Consider the following 23,383-nt stretch of genomic DNA (forward strand, 5'->3'; position numbering starts at 1 on the left):
ATACTGACACACCCCCATTTCTCTATATAAGGAAATGTATTTGCCTAGAGGTGTATCATGGAAAGTGGTTAAGTTCTTGAGAGAGAGAAAATAATGGCCCCTAAAGCAATGGTAGAAAAGTACACAACTGAAGAAATTGAAACAATAGCGTCTGAGGTGGAAGCCAGAAAAGGCACATTATATTACACGTTATAGGCCAGATAAAAAAAACAAAAAAACAATACTGTTCTCATATGCTCCATTGTAAACTAGGACTGAGTTTTTCTAGTTAAATATTTTAATAGCAATAATTGATGGGGATGATAAATGTCATTGTTATTTAAAATAGTTGGCCAATGCATTACTAATGAATGGTTTTACATAATATATATATTGTCTATGAAACCTTTTATAATAAATGCGGTTTTAATATGCTATGCATGTATTTGAAAGGCATGTGTTTACATTTTCATCATTTGTGTGTACACATGGTCTGAGGCAATTCTAAATTTGATTGCAGAGCGTGAACAAATTCAGGTAAGAAAATATTGAGCGTAAAACGTTTGTACGCATGGTTTAAGCACAGATTCACTGCGGACGTTTTCTCTTACAAACCAAGACCATGATCTTTTTGTAACCTTAACCAAGTGCTGCAAGTGTCTAAACAGAGCCACTAAACATTTAATAATGCTGTAGTCACTACAGGAGGATATTTTACTGCAGGATTAGACATTTTGGCTGATATGTTCAGTATCAACATGTTTGCAATGTGACAGATATGTTAATGAACATTTCCTCATTATGTTATAGAAAATGTAAACTGGACAGCTTTATACATTTCCTTCAGAAAGTATTTACTGTTGCAAATTAGTTGTATATACAATTCCTTGGAGACAGTGTTGGAATAAAAAAAAATATATATACGGTTTATAGCGTGCTATAATTTTTATTCGGTTCAGGTAATACCTGGTAATATCTCCCATCTCAAGGCCTTTACATCCAAAAATTCTCCACAAAGTACGGCCATTTAAGGTTCATAGTTACAAATCTGTTATCTGAACATGGTGAAGCACGGCCTTTGGATCTGCTTCGATGAAAGCTGTACTGCCTCTCTTGTAACTCTCAGGAGAGCCCAGCGCAGTCCAGTGATGCTCGGTAAAGCTGTGTTTAGGTCAGTCCAGCCCAGTCAGCAGACAGTGATGCTCCTTCAGTAATACATTAGCTGAAATGAATCAAGGCCTGGAGTGGAAAGGCATTGGTCACTCTGGTGGGGGGCAATGAATCGCTCAACTGTCATTAGAGATTGAGCCAGTGCCCACACACATGAAGACACACACACACACACACACACACACACACACACACACACACACACTTTTCCTGCCCTTAAGACAGAGGGCCAGAAAGAGAGCAACAGTCTGAACTCTGACCATCAGGCCGCAGTCTTGATGAAGTCCATCTCTCACTTCTGTCACCCCTCTGCTCCGAACCCTCCCTCTCTTCCCCCCTCTGAGGCCACCGCTCGCTCTGTGTGACTGACTCTTTATTATCCTCATCCCATCACGTAGTTAGAGCGGTGACCAGCAGTCTGTCTCTCTTCTGTCCTCTCTGTCTTCCCCTTTTCCACCCTCTCCCTCTGCCTTGAGGCTGTCCATCCACCTGTCTGCCCCTCATCTCTCTAATTCTCTGATTTGACTCTCTCTTTCCTCTCTCAGGGATATAATTGATGGTGGTGTTATTGTGTCCAGTTCTCTGGCCCCAAAGCCGTTCCTTCAGGTCAGCACTACCCATCTAAGACATGCTGTTTATGGGGTAGAGCTGTTTTTTGTCTCTGTGTGTGTGTGCATGTTCCTGTATGTGTGTAAATTTGCGAGAGCAGTAAAACCAGGGTTGCCCATGTTCTTTGTCTCTTTAAACTATTAAAGTGAACCTGATTGGTTTTTGAAAACAAGGTTGACATTATCTCTTGAAATATTTTGTCATTTTGAATCGGTGACAATATTTCCTTAGAACTCCATGTTCCTTCTAAAGGGAAGTGTTTGCCCTTGGTCGCCATAGACATACACAGAGTGGCTTTGATTGTGTTCTTTGTTTGGTGGCCCTTTCTTGTAGCTTATTTCAACTGACTTTTAAACTATTTTTCAAAGTACTTACAAAGTCTGAAGTAGTTTTTCAAAGTAACCTGGAGAAATAGACAATATCTACCTGTTAAGAAGTTAACTTTATTTTCTTACTTGTCACCTGTACTGTAATAATCAAGGTCCTCAACCTTAAAATACATTCATATTTGAAGGCTTTCACTTTTTGCAGTTCTTGAAAGATCTTGAAAGTAGGACCTCAGCCTGAATGATTCAGTCCCTGCAAAGGTATTCATTTTTACCCTGATTTTTTTTCCATAGCTTGCTTTTAAGATGTAAAAGGACGCTGGTTGGATGTGTATCTTACCCCAGACCAGATATCTACATCAGTACTAGTAGAGAACAGATGTAGAGTTTGTTTTATCCACTAAGCTCCGTCTTTCTCTTTTTCTGTCTCTCTTTGTCCCTGTCTCTGTCTTTCTCTCTTACACTCTCTCGCTCTAGCCCCCAGTCCCTCCCCAGCATGGGCCTTGTATTTATTACCCTCTAAGTAATCACTTTGCTTTCTCTTTTGATAGACTGTTATTGCTCTAACTAGCCGAGGTCCCTATAGGTATTTGGAGGCTTTCCAGTTTTATTAGACAAAGGCCTCATTATTCAAGGCCAGCATTAAGACTACCATTAGATCCATTTGCCCCCTAGTCACATGTATCCAGTTGCAGCCAATTCATATTATAGCCCCTGCACACTTAGTATTTACAACACAAACATACTCATTCCCTCAAAGTTAAATATAGACAATATTGAGGTAGCATTTCCACTTTGTGAGAGGTGGCTGTGAAGTTGTCTCTGCTCATCTCCACTTTACAATAATAGAGTTTTTGCACACATTTCATGCAGTCAACATCAGTGTATATTTTATTGTACCTTGTCAAACATAAGTTTGAAAAGAAACTATAATGATACTGCAGTTACTATGGATATTTTTTCAAAAGAGAGTAAAAATCTTTTTGGACATATTTGTGGCAACATTGTTTAAGCTTCAAGCCTCTAGGATAGTTCCCATTGCAGCGGCTGACTGACATTTTAGAGCTGTCGTTGCGAGGAAACACACCGTTAACAAAAGTGGAGCATGTCATAGCCCGGTATAGCCTACATATGTTGATACAAAACGATATTCCTTTTTTTCAACATGGCCACATAGTGTTGGTTGTACACTGTTAGTGATCAAGTGAACTTTCAACATTTGGACCCATTGTATGGCCACATTTGTATTCCACTTGGAAAGTGGAAGCTAGCATCCAGGCTGATTACCTTCCACTTGGAAAGTGTAATTATTTCCCCCACCAGATTTTCCTCATTGTCTATGTTGGTTAAGGTAAGGTTAGGGTTATGGTGGGGTTAGGCTTAGGGTTAGCCACTCAGATTCAGAACTTGACATCATGTTTCTGATAATCTGGAAGCACTTGCTAGCTTGCTAATGTTAGCACTGATTCCCACCGCTGTTCCCACTGAGTCTTTGGCAGCTTCCACTCTCGGCACTGTGTTTGCGCAGGAAGGAAGGCGGCTAACTAAGATATTGGACCACTCAAATTACAGTACCAGATCTGAACCAAAAATTCAAGCCCCCTTGAAAAATCTAATGTCAGAGGTCCTATCACTGTCAGAAAAATATATAAAACTTCAATTTTGACTAAACAGTTACATAAGGCAACAAAATACTATAATAATTCACAGAGTATGGATTGTGACCTCTGGGAGCACCAAGAACTGCGCATCACTTGCAACCGCTATTGGTCCCGTCTCAACGCCCAATATACAATTTTAGCGCAAATGATATTACAGCGCAAACATGGCCATAACGTCTTGTAGCTGAGTGCAATTTGCCTTTGTAATGGTGTCTGTTAAATGTTCATCTGTAATTTTCTATCTGCAGGATGTGTCTCATTTTTCTTTGACTCTATTAATAATATTAAAAATAATAATAAATATTAATTATAGAAACACATCTCTGTATAATGCCACACAGTAAAACAGCACCACAAACTAAATCCTCCAAAATGATCATACAGTTGAATCAGCACCTCTGTAAAAAAAACTGAACATTATAACCTTCATGAAGGAAATTTACTACAGGACTATTGTATTGGACTGCATTAATATCACTCATGAACATCAAATCAGACCACACTGAACACATCTAATGTTTGCTCTTTCATGGTCCACACAAGTTTACCATAGTGACTTCCTCTTCAGGCAGCTAACACGCCCTCCACCTGGGGGATCCAAAACATAAACAAACAAACAGACGTTCAACTTGTGGCAAAGAGATTTCAGGTGCCCCAGTTTTGATTTCTTCCATTTCTTTGTTGCAGCTTTTTAATTTCTTTGTAGCCACCTGTGTGTCCAATATGCTGCTCATCCCTCCTAATCGATGGCCCCTTATTGGGTTTCTGCGTTTGGTCAAATATCTCATCGCTTTCTGGCCCCTCAGGCAACAGGATCCAAACTAATAAGAAATCTCCTCAGTCTCTCGGGTTCGGTCTAGAGATGAAAAAAATGATTAGTGCAGAGATAGTATGTATCTGTGACCGAAACCGGATTTTCAAGTTTGCCAAGCTAAAACTAAAGCTTCCAACAAAGAAGATGACATGTTGACTGATCTGGAGGAGGAAGTTAGCCCATGTCACACTAAGCGGGTCTAATTTGAAAGAGTATCTTTTCCTTTCTGTCCAACTTTTTTTTTTTTTTCACACCCCAAAATGTTAAAAACACCTTAAAGAATAACATCGGACAAAAATGTCCTTAATGTTAAAGCCTCACAAGGATAGTCTATCAGCACACACAGTCAAGCTCTCAAACACACAGCAGGAAATAAAAGGTCTCTTTATAAGTGGCTCAAAATGCAAGGAGGGTAGAGGTGTAAGAGGGAGAGAATAATGCATTAATGTACTACAGTACATTACTGATCACATTTACAGTATCTGAATCTATATATATATCTACACAATTTATATCCCTCCTCTATGTATAAAGATAGAGCCTTTCTCAGACCACTGCCTACATCCACACTCTACCCACTTCCACTCAGTTTGCTCGTCCATGTCAAGGGTCCACCACGTTAAGCGCCACCCCAAACAAAGTAGCGGGGAGTAGAGTATGCATCTATGCTGACTTACTGACCACGTGCAACACCATCTTGTATCCGTCATGGAACACACTCTGTGCAAATGTACCTGTACAAATGTTAACTGCTCAAACTAAAATAGACATTTAATATTGTTACACAGATGTTAACAATGTAAAGGTTACATTGTATTTAGGATCAACTATATCCTTGTCTAGTCTAGAAAATGGTAGATGGGTTCATTTGATTACGAAGTGTTGTATATTTAAAGCAGTGGTTCTCAAATTTTTTCAGTCACACCCCTCTTTAGAAGCTGAAAAAAGTTCAAGCCCCCCCAACTCCAGCAAAACTGGATTTCATTTTTCAGTTATTAACAACACGGGTGATTGAAACAAAATAAAAGACTCAGGTTAGCAGAACAGCATCAGTTCTTCTTCTTTCTTTTTTGGTTTATGCCACCGCATGAATCACATTCATCCAGAAGGGATCAATCATTTCAAGCAGTGGCACCTAGACTGTGGAATTCATTGCCTCCCTTTCTACGTTTTCTGAATTCTGTTGATTCTTTTAAAAAGCATTTGAAGACTCAAACAGGCTTTTGGTTAGACGAGTGTTTTATGGTTGTCTGATTTATGTTTTCCCTATGTAATTATATGTTCTTATGCATTGTATTTCACTGTTTGCATTTTATTGTAAAGCACTTTGTGATTTTTATCTGTGAAAGGTGCTATATAAATAAACTTTTCTTACTTACTTTCTTACTTACTTACATTGATGCAACTTTAGGGATGCTCAATATCCATGCAGTGGCACTAGGCCCCCCCAGGGGGTCCCACACCCCAGTTTGAGAACAGCTGATTTGAAGAGACTGTTGCAAAAACCAAGCAGCTCATAAACATCAGAGTGAAGAATGAGAAGATGTTTACAAAACAAAAGACATCTTCTCATCCTCTAACAGCTGGTGGATCATGGCAACAGTTGCCGCTTCTAGAAAACTGAATTTCTGTTGAATATTTATTTTAGATACATTTTTATCCATAAATGCCATATAGCCTATTGTTTGGACAATTTCTACTTTTAAAAAAAGCAGCTTCCAAAAGATGCTGAGATGAAATCATGGTTACGACGACTTATGTACTAAGTTCCTGTTTCCGCTGGAGAGAGGGAAGTTCTTCCTAAAGCTTGCCGCTGTATATTTATTTCCTACACCTTAATGAAGGGTGCTTCATTCAGCTGCGAGTGTGACTACAGAGTACACTCCGTGACGGAGTGGGGAGGGTCCGTTTTGAAAAAGGCCCATAAACAGCGTGTGTGCACATAGAAAAAGAGAGGCAGAGGGAAAGAAAGAGAGAGAGTGCCACTTTGGAGTAAAGCTGTCATTACTCCGGCTGGCGCACTCCCTCATAAATACTGATAATGAGATGTTTTCAGCAGCCTAATCATTTGCCAATGTAGCAGTAGGTAATGTGAGAGGAACACTCTCTTTCCTCTACTTCTGGCTGGAGATGACACTCCAGATTCTATTTAGTCATTACCACAGCTAGTCTTGGCTAGAGTGGAACAAGAGAAAAGAATAGATTTTCTTGTACTGCTCTGTGGTTATCGCAGAAGCAAAGCAAAAACCATAAGTAGGGAAAAAGTGCAGATTACTGCTGAATATCACCCTTTCTACAGTTTTTAAAGGCAAAATAAAGTTGTTATGTACACTTAATTTCATGCATCCATATGTTAGTTTGTCAAGTTACATGTGTTTTTCCTTGCCTAAAAAATGACAGCATTGGTCATTTGATCAAACACCCTTATTTCTACAGAGAAGGTTTACCATGTTTCACAAAATGTGCCACATGCATATTGCACATTAACATTTATCTCTTCATTTTGACATGCTACAAAAAAAACAAACAGCAAGCTTGTGACCCATGCAAGAGCCCTGTTGGACTTACAATCATTTGTGAAAAAGGAAGTCACCAACATTTGCAATCTACAGTGTGTGGACCCCTAGACCCCTGATCTGATGGGGTAGCCACAGTTGGAGCAGTTGTAGATTAAGGCCCAAGGCCATCTCAATACCCATCGAGGGCCAGAACTGGCAATCTTCATCAGTCAGAAGTCCACTACTAAAATCTTTAGGCCTAAAGAGTTAAAGCGTCTGACTTTGACACCCAAAATGACAGTTCGCAATCTTCTACTGACAGTTAACAACAACCAAAATCTTTAGCAAATGGCAATGTTGCACAAGTTGTTTGTTTGTGTGTGGGTCTGTGTATTTGGAGCTTCTCTCTTATCATTTGTACCAACAGTTTCACTGTGTGATGTCCTTGAAAAAGTTTTACTCTGCACTACGGCCACATGAAGGGCCTTAGACGCCCCCTCTGCTCTTGCTCAGAATGAACAAAGATCTCTGGAGGCATACCCAGGAAAATATAAAGAAGAAAATGCCTTTGAAAAGCAGCCATTGACACTCTACTATATATATCTTTCCTATGGGCCTTCACTCTAATGGATGTTCCCTAAGAAGCTCTATGAAAGCACTGTACAGCATGTCATCTTCCGCTGCCTATCTTCCACTGGCCATTAACCAGCATCCTTGATCATTTTAATAGTCCCTCCATTCTGTCTCTCTCTGACTCCACAGTGATTGGACAAACACTGGTGTCCCTAGTGATATGAGAGGAATACATTGAGGAGCTATTGTGGTTTTCCATGGCCTTGCTGTGTATTGTTTACTGGGTCTGCTTGATTGCCCTCTGTCCAAATCAGAGGGTACAGGCAGGCAGGGCAGGGGTCTACAGGGACGTACTGTGTTGTGGACTGTCCCAACGTGCAAAGAATATTCACTCAACCCGTGGCTCTGAGAGGGAACCCATCCATAGCTCAGTAAACACACACAAACACACACATAGTGGGAGTTTTATACATTTGTGCACCAGGGACCATATGGTCGTGCATAAATGTTGGGGTGTGAATTTGAGAGTGTGTGCGTTAGGAAGCCATGTCTGTCTCCACGTCACAGATAATTACCCCCTGTGTGACTTTGCTTTTCACAGTGGGAAAACACAGCAGACCCTTCTCATTGACAGTGGCACATACAGCTCCAACCTAATACCAGCCGTTTGCTAGTTTAAATTAAATACTACCTAGATATGGGCTAAGGTTGAATATATACACACACAGACACACCTCTGGTCTTGCCTTTTCTTTGCTTTATTTTTTTTATTACCTTTTTCATCAACTCTGGCCATAGCTTTAGGTCATGTAGCTCATAGCTAGTGGCAGCCATTTCCATGAAAATAGAAAAGAGAGGAGCTTTTCTCTGTTGTAATCTTCACCTACCTCTGATTTCTATCTGTTAATCCCTCACTTAAAACTCATAATTAAGCTAATTAGACACTCTATCTTGGTACAATTGCACCTCATTGGCCAGATAGTGGGAATATTCCAAGAGCAAGGTTACATCTCTTAGTTAGAATTCAATAAATGCTGAAAGCCAATGCAGTCATTCAAGCTTTGAATACTTTTAGAAGATTAATCTGCTGCACAGTTATTTTCAGAGGCGTGCATGTTTTTTGAAGCTTTGTGGAATTCATGTTTCACGGTCGTGGTTTCAGAGCAGGTCTGGTTCTCAAGGCTGCCTAGGCTAACCTTGCTAACCAGGAGTGTAACATTACCATGTATTATCAGAGCAAAGCACAGTAAGCATCTTACAAAATGAAACAAGGTAGGATTAAAGCAAGCTAGAAGAATTTTACCTTTTACAACATTCAGGTTTGGACCAAAGAAAGATGCTACTGTCTAACAGTGTCTATTTAGTTTTGACAGTGTGGTCAATGGACCCATAAAAGAGAGACAGCTAACAGCAGGTAGACCCCCTCTCCTTCCTCTCCTGCAGCTACAACAATGAGATGATGACTCAGCAGGTGTTGAAATAACATGAACAAACAGTAACGTATAGTGGGAATCACTACTAATGTTAGAAAGCTAAGATAACTAACTTCAACTTTCTTTCTGGAATAAGATCTAACGGCACAATAGGTCCTGCCAAATGTTGAACGTTGTGAAGGGACAGGCAGCTAACATCGCTAACAGTCCATAGCCAGCACTATGCGGGATTGCTGAAAAGGGTAAATAACAATTAATCAATGTTTTTGGTAATACAGGACTATGACATGCTACTTTAACATAAGTTAAGCAGTTAGCACACCTCCTAGCAAGACTGCTAGACTGCAATCAAATGTCTGTCAACTGCTACCATGGGAAACATCCATTCAGAGAGAAAATATGTCCAGTTTTATACTCTTTCGAAAAAGACTTACTTTAAACGTAGGCACAAAAAATATACAGGAGAGTGAAACTGTTATTATTATATCCATCTGTTTATCTTTATCTATTTTAAAAACTGATTTTACTAAAAGGCCTCTTTGCCGTGATGCTGTCATGTATGTGTTACTGAATGTGCAGAGGCGGAGTGAAATAAGATTTGATTATCGCAGAAAGATGTTTGGAGAATTCAATCTGTATGTTTGTTTGTGCGTGTAAAAGTTTTGACCCTGTCTCTGAGGGTTGCGGTGACTTGATGTTGTTTAGACTCATCTCCAGGCCTTCTCCCCCCTGGAGACCTGTCTTTGTAGCAATCCCAGCATCCTGTTCATTGCTCCGCTGCATCCATATCGCACTAATGATCATGGGAGTGGACAGCTGCTTAATGCAGTAGTGTCATCAGTGCTGCTTTCTGATAGCAGCTCCACTGCACTTGACGGGACTCAAATGTATCTGCTACACACAAGCCCCCCATATTCAGCAGATCAACTAATGTGGTTTTGGAACACCTCAGAAAAGGTGTATTAGATATGTGCCATATCACAGTTGCAGTGTATGATTACAAGACACATCACATTTGGAGTGTAGGATTCTTATAATTTTTTTAGTGCTCATAACTGCTGTCAAAATTCAAACTGTCAATTACATTATGAATATGTTTTAAATTACTATTAGTTTATAGCCTCAAGAGGAAACTTTCTGTTTAACCCCCCCCCCCTTCCCCATGGTTTGGTGACTACTTGGCGACCCATCACGCAGTAGAGAGGTGCCCTCTTGGCCTAATGGTCACCTGACCGCAGTGTGTGCAGTTATCCAATCATGCGCTCCTTCTCTCACACTCCGCTGGAGCGCTCCTGTCTGCTGCAGCTAAAATAACAGCAGAGGAGTTAGGAATAATACTACACAGTACAAGTTCCATAAGAGTGCGAAAGGAAAGGTACACCCGCTCAAGGTGAACATGTGGGAACTTAATGTGGCTGTTTTCTCCACTCGCATGTGTGTGTGCGTCTGTGTGCCAGGTTTTTGTGTTCTAAAGTTACCTTGAAGGGTCACTTCAGTGAAATCACAAAAACACATTTCTTATTTACCTCTGCTGTCTAGCCAAGTATATAGTTCTCAACTTCATTTATTTTTCCCAAAACAAACTTGCTTGAAGGAAGGCATTACAAACACAGCTCACAAGAAAACACTGATGAATGCAATCATCTTAGACACCTTAGAAAAAGGACATCTTTCTTACAAAGAACAAATTCTGCCTGATCTTTGTACAGACTGCATAAGTATTTAACTCAAAAGATCACAGTTGTTCTATTAGCCGAAGTTTTGAGATATCTGCTGCCACCCCAATACAGTCCCATTAATATTTCATAGAGTACGGTCTAGCTTGCTCTGTGAAAAGTGCAATGAGATAACTTTATTATCAGTTGGCGCTATATAAAAAAAATGTAACTGAATTGAATTAACTGATAGTGTGTCTCCTGGATTATCAAGCATATCAGGGACACTATTTCTGGAAAGAGATGCTGCTCTTGAATTTTTGTCAGCGTAATCTTTCTGTGGTTTGAGCACCACAAACAAAATTCTATTCAGCAGTATTGGTGTAGTGGTAAAAACCAATCTTAAAGCCTGGGCAAATGAAACCACAACGATCTGCATAGCTATGTGTCACGGGAGGAAGTTAGAAAATGTATATACATATTTTATATAATTTGGGGGAACCCATCATTTTAATATGTCAGAGACTAAATGGGAGAGATTATGTGTATTTATGCGAAGAGATCAGGGGATGGACCACCACAGCTCCTCACTCACCTCAAATCCCTGTCCGTCCCTTGTTTTTTGGTGCCTCTATCTTTCCTTCCCTTCTCTTTCCTTTCCTCTCTTTCTGTCTCTCCTCCCATCCTCCCTTCTTGCAGTTCATATTTCAGTTTGCTCCCAGGAGCTCGCAGGTCTGTGCCAGACGGAAATTCGCTGAGGCTGCAGGAGCCCCCTTGGAGGCCACATGGAGGAGGGACAGGAGGGGAACAATCAGGCCCAGTCCTTCCTTGCTATCCCTCCCTCTCGTTCTCCCCCATGTACTTTTTCTCCCTTCTTTTTTTTCTCTTTCTGTCTTACTCTCGTTTCCTCTCTCTCCCGTCGCTCTCTGTCTCCAGCCTGCCAGGCTACACAGGTCCTCAGGGTGACTTGCTCTTGGCTCGGGTCCCTCAGCACAGAGCCCTCTCCTCTGCTCCTTCACCCATTGCTTCCCCCCAACTCCTCTTTCTCCTCCTCCTTTTGCGCCTGCACCCACCCCCACCCCCTCCTCCTTCCTTCTCCAGCTGTCTCCCCGGGGGGAAGACGGTGAGGCCATCCAGTCCTGAGCTGTCCATCAGCGAGGGTGTTTACTTGCAGCGTGACAGGCCGACACATCTGGAGCGCATATTCACTAGTGTTCACACTCTTTCTCCCTCTCACTCTTTGCTGGCCCTCTATATATCCTAATGCTGCCACCAGACACATTCCTCCAGCTCATTTCAGGGCCCTTTGTCGTCGTTATGGCAAGCCCACCTCTAACTTTCATAAACTCAGTAGAAGCACACACAAACACACACAAAGACACACACACACACGCAGAGATTTGTTTTCATCCATTTTTCCTCTTTCTTTCACCCCTCCAGTGGTTTTTCAGTTGCATGACAGAAATTGGAGTTAACCAACAGCAGGGGTGGGCTGAGGGGGCGGGCAGAGCAGTGATGAAGATTGGGGGGCAGAAGTTAGCCCTCTCTCATCCACTTCTCTCTCTCCCTCTTTCTCTCCATCTGTATCTGTATCTCTTTGCCGTTCCCTTTTAGTCTCTTTTCAGTGAGTGCAAACTAATTACAGCAGCTCCTCCGCTCGTGTTTTTTTTTTTTGGAAACCCATGACTACTGGTCTAATGAAGTGACACTCTTTCTTCCTCTTGTATCTCCCTCCCCCCTTGCTCACTCATCCTCCCATGCAACCCCACTTCCAACCCTGCATCCCACCCACCCTGTCTGTTTTCCCAACATTCCTGCGCTGGTGTGTGACTGTGATGGCTTGTCATCTCGCAGGAATGTCCTGCTCTCCCACCTCGTCCCCCCGATTTGGCGTGAAGCATTTGCTCCTGGTTTCCGACTCTGCACATGTACACACAACACACACACGCAGGCACACACTTGAAATGCTAGCTTTTAAAAAATGTGTTCATGCAGATGGTGTCCATTGGGCTGCATACCTACCCTTGGCGTGTGGCCACAATAAGCACAGCCATTCTCAGATAGTCCCCAGCTTGTTTTTCAACTGCAGCAAATGTGCACAAAGTTATTTTATCTTAGGTTGCTTGCGGTAAAAAGAGTCATTTACACTCTATGGTAAACACGAGGAATTCTCTTGATTACAGTGATGACCAAACATGGCCTACCAGAGGCTGTTTTTTAAGGAAAAACATTTGTTTCATGCAGTTATATATACATATGCATAATATATCTACTTATAACCTATAAAAAAGGACACAATATGCAGCTCATAAACCAGGGTTAGGCATCATTATTCTAAATTAATTCTGAAGGGTATTATTGGCTAAGTGTAACAAATCTTGAAAATCTTGGTTTTTCTATTAAATTGAACATGACTCCAGGTCTACATGCATCCTGCATACAGGCAAATAGAAAATATTCTGTAATATGAAGCACATGTGACATGTGACAGACAAGTTTTGGCTTGCAGAGGGACCCATAATGACTTTCCCCTAGTCTAGGCATGTTTTATACTCTCCTGTCTACATATGGTGAGGACTTATCAGAGGCCTAATGGCACACAGAAACATGCTACACTCAATGACCTGAGGGAGCACTTTCAATGGAAGGCAATAAGGGAGAATATTGAGCGTACGTTTGCATTTATGTATGTGTGTGTGTGTGTGTGTGTGTGTGTGCGTGTGTTTGTGTGTCAGTGTGTGAGCGCACGTGACGTAGTCTCCTGATTGGCATCATCCTCTGGAACAAGTCTGGCTCCTTCTAGATCCGGTTGACGTCTGTGCATGTGTGTGATTATTTGTGTGTGTGTGATTATTTGTCTGTGTGTGTCTGTGGGTAGGAGATATCACCAGGTTCTCATGTTTATTCAGTTCAACGCCTGGATGACCAGGACTTATCCGCTGTCCTGATTACCCTGCCTGGCCTGCCACCATTAATCCTTCAGAGACCTCAGGCCCCTTAAACAGCCATATCTTACACACACACACACACACACACACACACACAAAGCCACACATGCATTCTTGTATATCAAGGACACACTGTATTCCTCATATACATATACATGGAATAAAAACGTATTGTTCTCATTTTTCTTTCTCTTTACTGTTTTATCAGGGTGTCCTCAGGGCACAGTGTCTCTGTGTATATGTGTGTGTTTGTGGGTACACTTGGGTTATTTGGGCCATCGGGAACCTTCCAGGAATCTGTCTAGGTCCCCAGTCCCTTTAATTCCCAGTGATTTGTTTGTGTGTGTGTGTGTGTGTGTGTGTGGGAGAAAGAGAGAAGCCGTAGAGGGAGAAGTGATCCTGTCTAATTTGTGCCACAGTATTTTCTTTATCAGCCATTGTAAGTCTCTGTGAAGGTCCACATAATTATATTTTATGTTGAGTGAAAATGACTGTATTGTTGCTCTTTTCCCATAACAACCATATTTTTCTTAGGAGACACAGCGTTTTTCTGGTAAGGGGCCTGTTGGAGCAAACTGAGTGTGCAAGCATGTGTCTGCTATTGTGCATGTGTGTTTGAGCATGCATACATGTGTATTCAGGACACCAGGGCTCTGTTCAGTAATAGTCACTGGGCCAAGACATAATATTGACCATGGCTGTGTTCCCTATTCTGGTTTTGTCCATAATAAATGATGCAGATTAGAAAAGTAGAAACACATTGGGCTGATAAGTAGACTTTGGAGCTCTCTTGCCATGCCATTGAGGAGGGAGGGGGCTCTCTTTTCTCACTTCGTCCCAATTCTAAAGTATTGTAGTGACTCAAGGGCAGAAACGCTGTGTGTGTGTGCGCGCTTGTGTGTGTGTTAAGTTTTAACTGTGGTCTGTGTACATTTAGAGCGAGCGGGTGGTGAGGGTGTTTGGACTCTGAAGGAATGACGATGGTGTGTGTTGCCAAGTCCCATTTGAATATATACACAGTAGGGAACCCTCTCATTATAAACAGAAGCTCATACTCGTTGGTGTGCATGCACATAAAAACACACGCACACACTCACAAACACACTTGGAGGATGGGGACAAAACACTGGAACGAGTACAGCTGGAATAAGAGCATAGCTAGTTCATATCTTGAGGCTAAGCAAAACTAAGCTAAAGTTGAAAATTGTGTGTGTGCGCGTGTGGCTGTGTGTGTGTTCGGGAGGATATTTGTTTTAATGCGACTCCCATTGCCATTTCAAATGGTCTCCATGGGATGAAACGCATGTTGACGCACACACTGTTGCCTTAATCTTTCACTGGTTGTCTTCTTCTACCTTTCCTTCTGATTCCCTTCTTTCTCTCTTTCATTTATATTGGGAGGGACCACTTGACCACCTGAGCAGACAAACGCACAGAAAAAACACACACACACACACACACACACACACACACACACATATCTAGATAGACAGATGTACAGACAGACAGAGAGACAGATAGATTCATTATTTATCCAGAGGAAAATGGAGACATCGAGTAGCTTATACAACACATACAAAACACCAATACACACAAGAATATAAGAATAAAAACACAAGTGATATACACACTGAATGACCTGTGACTCCTTCCCCTCCTCTGACATCGCTCCCTCTCTCCCTCCTGTCCCTGTCTTCTCCTTTTTCCCATAACAAATAACAGCGCAGAATTCCCCTTGCTTCTCTCCTGGGGAATTTTCATTACCGCCCAGTCCCCCTGCCCAGAAGGACTCCCCGCCTTGAACTGTTCAACAGCTGTGGTGTGGACACTCTCTTCCAAAACAAGCCCACTGTTCACAAACACCCGCCGGACTCAGGGTGGGGACTCTGTGTCAACCTCCACATCTCCAGAGACGGAGCTTCCCTCGCATGTGGCCCACCCCAGGGCCTCCTCGCCTGGGGAGAGATAGGTTTGATGCTGGGCCCTTGTATTAGATTGAGAACAGCTTTCAGTGGGCTTGTGTACAGAAGAGGAAAGATAAATCCCATTTATTACAACTTATTTAAGTTTTGGCCATTATTTCTGTTCGTTACGATAACATTGTAAGCAAGTAATTGATTGTTCGATAAACATCTTCCCCAGACAGTGGTTCTCCAATCATAGCTTAGCAACTGTAGCTAGGCACAGCAGGTCTGTCAAGCTTTGGATTTCTCCTTGTGTGCAAAAGTGTAAGAAAAGTACAAGGAATGGATTAAACAGTGTGTTTATCTGCTCTAACATAAGCTGCAATTTTTTATTAACCAAGCGTTACTTCCACGACCAAGAGATAGTATTACTATTAACAATCTACTTTAGTTTGTGGGTTTACAGGTTATGTTTGGAAAAAAACAAACATCTAGCTGACTTTTTGCCTGGGACATGCAGAGTTGGCCACAGTCACTTAGCACAATATCCTATATGTGGCCATCAAGTGCATTTTTAAGACCAATGAGATAGTCATTTCAAAATGATTACATAAATTGGGGAGAATTGAGTGTTTTCAACCAACTCAAGGAGCTTATGTTAGCTTAACACAATTGGCTAGCTACATTTGTCATTTCAGTAAACTGATGGTCGCTAGTAGACACGAGAAGCCTGCTATCATTTACCAATGTTCGAAATCAAGGACCCATTGTTTCAAAAAATTATTACAAAGTTTTATTGGTAAATCAGCCACCATTATCATTGTAGGCCTACACTGCATATGTGCCTTGAGTTTAGAAAACAGGAAACTTGACAGGCACAGCAACAGTAAGAAATGAGCAAAGTGTTAGTTGCAGATGTTGTAACCAAGCCAGCTCTCACATATCTCAATTAACTTGGTCAGTACAATTTACTATCACCGATAGTGATGGTGGCCAGATTTGAAATGAAGTCATAAAATACGAACCAAGTTAACCAGAGAGAGAGAGAGAAAGATAGATAGATAGATAGATAGATAGATAGATAGAGTGAGTCTCTGCCCTTAGCAAGAGAAAGGCGAGGTGCTGTAATCAAAGGCAATTACTTATCGCATGCTGTGACGCCCCACAGTCAAATGCAAAGCAGCTTAAATTAAAACACACTTCATTTGAATAGATGAAAAGTACATGGGAGATGAGTAGCCTTGTGTCTCCGCCTGGCGACATTTATTTCCGTCGCATCAGCAGAACATGATTTGCTGGCTGGAGGGGTTTTCATAGAGGTGGCAGTGTGTGTTTGTATGTGTGTGTGTGTGTGTGAGAAGCTCCTATCTAAAGTCTTCTTTGGAAGAAGTTAGGAACACTTGGCAGCAATGACAGTGGAAGTCCCCAGCACTTGGCCACAGCCCTGTGAGCGTGTGTGAATGTCTGTGCATGTAGGAAACGGCCCATTTGACTGTGCTGGATCTGGGATGGGATCAGTGTGTGGGAGGTATTTTGTTCATATACCAAAAATGAGATTATTAAGGAGCAGACAATACTTGACCACAGGAGCACAGCTTGTTCCCATCTTACATCAGTGCCACAGTTCATTTGTGTGCTTAAAGGAATAGTTAACTGCAAAATTAAGAATCAAAATTCAGTCATTTCTTCAAACATTCAAAACTCACTAAAGCTTTAAAAGAAACAAAAAAAATGTTAAACAGGTTATCTCCCATTGTTCATCTCTCTCCCAAACTACCAACACAACTGTAGAAGGATTGGAGAAACAATGTGCATTTCCATCCACCACTGTTATGCGAATTTTAGGAGTTGGGTTCTTCGAGATAAACACCTAGTGGCCCTATTTCTTCAATTGTGTGCCATTCAACTACTGCAGAAGGGATGAAATGTAATAAAAAGAGCACCAGTCAAATCTCAAATGATTTTTTTTCTTTCTTCATTGACAAATGACATTTAAGTCACCAGTCGCCATGAAACATATTCAAAAACTGACCAGTTTTGACTTAAGTGCAGTAGGTCCTTTTCAGGGTTCTAAGCGGGGTCCTGGAGTTTGCTTTTTTCTATGGGTAAAGAATCCAACCATATATTCTCTGTGATAAAACTGTGTTACTCTTAGCCTAGTTTAAGAGAAAAGGTATGAGGTTGAAGTTACGTGTACAGGATGCTTTCAGAAGCCAGTGGGAGGTACAGCTATGTAGTGAAGTGGTTTATTTGGTTGGGAGACACCTGGCCTGAGTGGAGGAGCTCGAAACACTATAAGGCTGCTTCTCCTGACCTCTGTCCCCCTCCTCCCTCTTTCTCCATTCTTCTGTACTCTTCTCTTCTGTCCGGTGGACTGTTTTGCCGCTGTCTCCCCGTCTGTCCACATTCCATTCACCAGGATACCTCTCCATCCTGTCCCAGAGGAGTGTGTCCACATTTGTGTGTGTTTGTGTGTGTGTGTGTGTGTGTGTGAAGAAGGTGGCCTACAGGCCTTGCCTCTGGTCACTTTATTAAAGTGTGTTTTAATTTACTCCTGCGAGCCCCTGCATCCTGACATCCAGACACACACACGCACATACACACAAACACACAGCAGCCCCTCCTGAGACATGGCTTATTAACTCCGTTCCTGTCTGTCAGAGAGTTGGTGGGGGGGCCAATACTTCCGAACCACATTCCTCAGTGTGGTCTGGTCACGTTGAGTTTTGAAATCCTTTGAATGCAGTCACATAGTGAGACACACAGTTGTCATACAGATGGACAACACACAACTTAAAACATGCATGTATCTTCATGGCAATATGCACAGACACACATAAACCATGAAAATACAGATAGTGATATGGCCCTCCATGGTCAGACCCTGACCTCAGCCAACAGCAGCGGGTCTTCATTTGTTATCCTAACAACTAACATGGTGATAATTGGTTAAATATCACTTAGCAATAATCACTATGTTTGGCAACACGATTACTGCAAAATCTGATTTACTTAGCTTCAGGGATATAATAAAGAGCATATGGCCTCAGATGTGAAGAAACTGATCAAATATTGTTTTTGTATTTTGTAATTGACAAAGTCTCACAATTCGTATAGCTACAGTACCCGAATATCTCTATCTCCCATTTCTTCCATAATTTATGTCTCTCACAGACCCCCCCGTACATTATTCCGCGAGTCGCTCCTCTGTCTCAGTATTAAATATGGAGGGAGGAGCTGGAGTCTGTCTCAAAGGAAGGGAGAGAAGTCATGTTGGGCTATCCTAAGGTCCTGGTGTGTGATGCTGGGGCCTCAGGCCCTCAACCTAGTCTCACAGCAGAGGCTTTGGGGCACAGCCAGAGGGGATTTTCTGTGTACATTTGCAGCTGTGTGCTTGTGTATGTGACACTGTGTTTCTATCTACCAGGGACTGTAGGAGACCTAAACAGCATAAAATAGGATGCATGCGGTGCATGGTTTTATGTATATATTTGTAGTATGTACATGAATGTGTGTCACCATGTCGATGTGTGTGTCCTTTGGTGAATGTAGAGTGACTGAGCTGGCCTGCTTTACATGTGTCACTTGTGAGTAGCTTGTGAAAAATGTATTAAGAGTGTGGAAGGGCCAGCTGGGGTAAGGCAGGACTGAGGGAGTGAGATAGAGGGGGGGAGGCAAGAGGGAGGGAGACAGGGAGTAAGGGGCACAGCTGTAGGGGATTAATGCCCAGAGTGGAGGAGTTGGAGCCCAGGAATGTTCCCCAGCGCCCCCTTAAGAGCGAGGTGAAGAGGGAGGGAGTGCAGGGAAAGACAAGGGCACAGGCCTCAGATGTGTCCTGTACTGCACAATCTTTACCCATGTTTGTTGGAGAAGAGGACGGGGGCGGTATTTCATCCTTGTCAGTCTTATCCACCATCTCAATCTACCCCTGCCACCTCCACCTCCACCCCACCCACTCCTCCCCAGGCACTTTGGCAGTGAACAGCCCTCCTCCCTGCCTGCTTTCTGTGTCACATTCTTTGTCTTGTGAATGCTGTGATTTATGGATGGACACAGGAAGCGGTGTGTGTGTGTAATTGCACGGTTACAGTCAAGAGCGAGGAGGGGGGCATCTATCAGATGTCCTGCGGCTGTCACTAAAATATCGATCAATTTTTTCCTCTCATGATCGCTTTGCTGTGTTCACCGCACCCTGAATGGCAGCCTAAAGCTATGACGACCGTATGAAATGATAAACAGAAATTTAACAAGGTAAGGCCTCAAGCAAGAAAGTTTGTTGATTGTCCTTTGAAACCTCTGTGAGATTTATCAGAGGCCTTTGGTTTGTGTGATCATAAACTTAAAGCTGTATTCAGCTAAGCTCACTCCCACTTGGAGGAGTTTGGGCTATCGTGGTGTTGTGGCAGAATTGGTTTCCTCCTTCATCACCTCTCATTCACAGCAGTCCCCTCTTTGTTTCTTTTCGCGGACTCTGGAGCCTTCACCTCCTGTCACTCCATCCAAACTCCCGGTGTTGACAGTTGTCTGGGACAACCTACTCATTTTCCCGTGACGTATTCAATGGGGCTGAACTGATCCCCACTGACGACTCTGAAGAGGTGACCGCTGCAATGGAATGGAGCGCCTGTCGTCATGACGATAAACCTGTCCGTCCATCCTCCTGCTTGCTCACCCGTGTCTCTCTTCCCCCCATTTGGGAACCACTCCACCTGGTTCGGACAATTACCTCACGTCCACCCGTCTCCCCGTCGCTGCTTTAACTCCTTTTCCAGCCACTTAAGTCATGATGGGCTAAAAGGGATGCTTCAGCCACCGCTTGGCCCAGCACTGTTATTAGATGCTCAGCTTTGTTGACAGACCATGAAATAGCTGTACCCTCTCATTGTGTGTATGTATGTGTTAAAGTGTGCTAAAAACCATACCCTGCCTCAACTGCTGGGTGTCTGTCCATTAAATGTCTCTGCATGTGTTTAAGCCCTTTGGATCTGTCCATTCTGATAACCGCTTCCTGTTGAAATTATTTGCACAAATGAAAGAGAAAGGGAAGCCTCTCTAAGCCACCATCCCACCCTGTACACCTTGTCCTGCCACAAAGTACAAGCTCAAACACTCTTCCCAGTCTGCAGCAGGGTGGGGTGAGACAGTGGGCCAGTCAGGCAGCCAGGAAGAAGCATGGTCTAACAGGGAAACAGGTCTCAACACATCAGCTCCCAGTAACTGACGCTAATGCTAACACTCATTCCCCACACACTCAAGACCTGATACACTTCAGGTGCAGAACACACATTCAAATTCATACACACACATTTACGTCAAAGAATATTTTTTCCAATGCAAACACACATACATAAACGCAAAGTTATGCTTCCTCTCACTGTCATTAGCTATGAGAAGGACTTCAAAGACCAGGTGATATCATAGCAGCCTGGGAACAAACAGCGCAGTTTCCTTAATCTTCACATGACTTCTCAGCGCTTAGTCAATGCTTAATTGCCAGGGAAAGTTTTAACATCTGCTTTTATTCAATAGTCTTTATTGGCATGAGTCACCTTCTATGCTACTGCCAGCCGCTTTCTACACCCGGCATCATGTATTAAAAAAAAACAGAAAAGGAAAAACAGAATTTAACCAAAATTCCTGCAAACAAAATGACTGATAAATACATAAGGTACAAAGCAGGCTTTTCATTGGTACTCGGAGGAGCAGGGTTTCATAATTCCAAAACCATGAAAAAAATCAGAGGATAACAAGGAGAGTAAAATGCTGTGCTGCCATATTTATAGTGGTAATCATTAAGGGGAAATGCAATTTGAAGTGGGAGATGGGGGCAGCGCGGTTTGCTTGTTGCTCCTGCAAGGGCTATGCATTGTCTTCTCATACACTGGCAACCTGTTGTCTCACTAACATTCCATTTTTTACAATTACTTTTGGTGGCATTTTACCTTTATTAAATAGCAGACATTGGAGAGATGACAGGAAATGAACGGGAGAGAGACAGAGATTGACATGCAACAAAGGTCCCCAGTTGGACTTCAATCATGGAACCAGGGATTCTTTCTATACTTTCAGTGTTCTTCTAAAAATATGTGTTTTCCAAACTACAAGATAACAATCCTGTTCTTGTTTCATATATTTTTTTAAAAATTTGATAAAGTGTCCTCAATTACCTTATATAATCCAGCACCCCTATAAGCAATTCACTAAACTGTCTGAGTTTCAAACTGTGTAAAAGGCATGCGTGCCTGATAAACTGTTAATGGTGTGAATGGGGATTATTGTTCCCTATGAAGCGGAAGATAAAATTGGTCAGATTCTTTTCTTTAGACACAGTTTACGGTCCTCTGTGGACACTTTTTTGTGCTACTAATACAGGACAGCTCCTCTTAAGTCACTAAACCACTCAAACCTGTGGTTAGGTAGAGTTAGTCAGTTTTCTTGTGTGGTTTCTTGTATGAATCTGTTGCAGCAGCAGTCAGAGCAGAGCCAGGATGTCACCATGACCTGGTCACTCTGAGGGATCATGACTGAGGAAGGGAGGGAACAGGGAGAGAAAGAGATTAAGTCAGAGAGGTTTGGGTAAAGAGCTTAGGTAGACACAAAATGTGCTAAAAAATGTATATAAAGTAGTATATCACATGTAGATGGTAACTAACTGTTTCCTAAACCCCTCCCTCAAACAGTGATTGTCCAATCATAGCTTAGATAGGCACAGCAAGCCTGTCAAGCTTTTGTTTTGAATTAGTGTCCTGTGGGAATTAGTAAAAGCAATACTTGTCAAGAAAGACTTTGGTATCTTTGTCGATAGCCTTTCCAAAACCAAAAACCATATCCGAAAAAAAATGTAAGGAACACATTAAACAATGTGTTTAGCTCTGTTGTAAGCTGCAACTGTAAACATGCTAGCATGCCAGGCTTACTCTACAGTAGTTACCAAGCATTACTTCCTAGGCCATGGGGCACATCATTAACTAACTACATTGTATGTCACATTGTGGGGGTTACAGGTTCGGTAAAAAACAAAAACAAAAAGCCAATTAGTATTTTCTCTCGTGTGGAAGCCTGTTCTGTATGGTATCAGTGTTCAGGGTAACGTTAGCCACTCTACCCTGCTCTGTGCACTCGATCCAGCAACCTCATACCAAAATTACCCGACAAACACATCAGTTAGTCTTATACCCTTAAAGCCTTTTGTGTTGTAGCATTAAAAGTGAAAACATCCTGTTAAAATATATGTATTATGCAAAGCAGCAAAGTGTTAGGAGTGGTGGGTTAGAACAAAATAACAATATGATCTTTCTTTCCTTATCATACTTCACTAGGACTAGCTAGCTCTGCTTTGCAAAATTCAAACAGTGCATTTTGTCTTCAACACAAAATGCACTGTTTGAGTATCCTCAAATGATAAGGATGCTAACTTTTTGTCTGGGACAAGTTGTTTTGTATAAAGCCATCTAGACTCCTTTTTAAAAGAGTCTCATTTAAAAACAAGTCAGCCGGAGACATTAAACAGTCAAACAGAGACTTATAGGAATGTTAGCAAATTATCTAGCTTCATCTGATAAATCTGCCAGTGACAGCTGACAGTTTGAGCTCGCAATATCAATATTTGCAACTGCATATGTTCTTGACAGGCCTAACAACAGCTAATGGTGGCGGGTGCTTAGTGAAGGATCAATTAAAGTGAAACACTATATTAAAGTAAGTGTAAAATCCAACAAAACAGCCACCGTTAAACTGTAAATCCCAAGCTATCTGGGACAAACATACTTTAAGATAATGTACATTCAAACTTTAATCAAATAATTTAAAGTCA

General features: G+C 42.0%; 1 protein-coding gene and 1 long non-coding RNA gene across 4 annotated transcripts in view; one reads left to right on the top strand and one right to left on the bottom strand.

The window, feature by feature from the left end:
- The window catches only part of bnc2 (basonuclin 2), a 158,489-nt gene that overhangs the window by 11,070 nt on the left and 124,036 nt on the right, over positions 1 to 23,383 (top strand). The window lies entirely within an intron of this gene.
- The window catches only part of LOC123969236, a 197,441-nt gene continuing 196,075 nt past the window's right edge, over positions 22,018 to 23,383 (bottom strand). Inside the window, exon 5 of the long non-coding RNA XR_006824687.1 lies at positions 22,018 to 22,094. This is a non-coding gene — a long non-coding RNA (uncharacterized LOC123969236). The remainder of the gene's footprint in view (positions 22,095 to 23,383) is intronic.

This window comes from Micropterus dolomieu, linkage group LG04 (assembly GCF_021292245.1).
Source record: "Micropterus dolomieu isolate WLL.071019.BEF.003 ecotype Adirondacks linkage group LG04, ASM2129224v1, whole genome shotgun sequence".
Lineage (NCBI taxonomy): Eukaryota > Metazoa > Chordata > Actinopteri > Centrarchiformes > Centrarchidae > Micropterus > Micropterus dolomieu.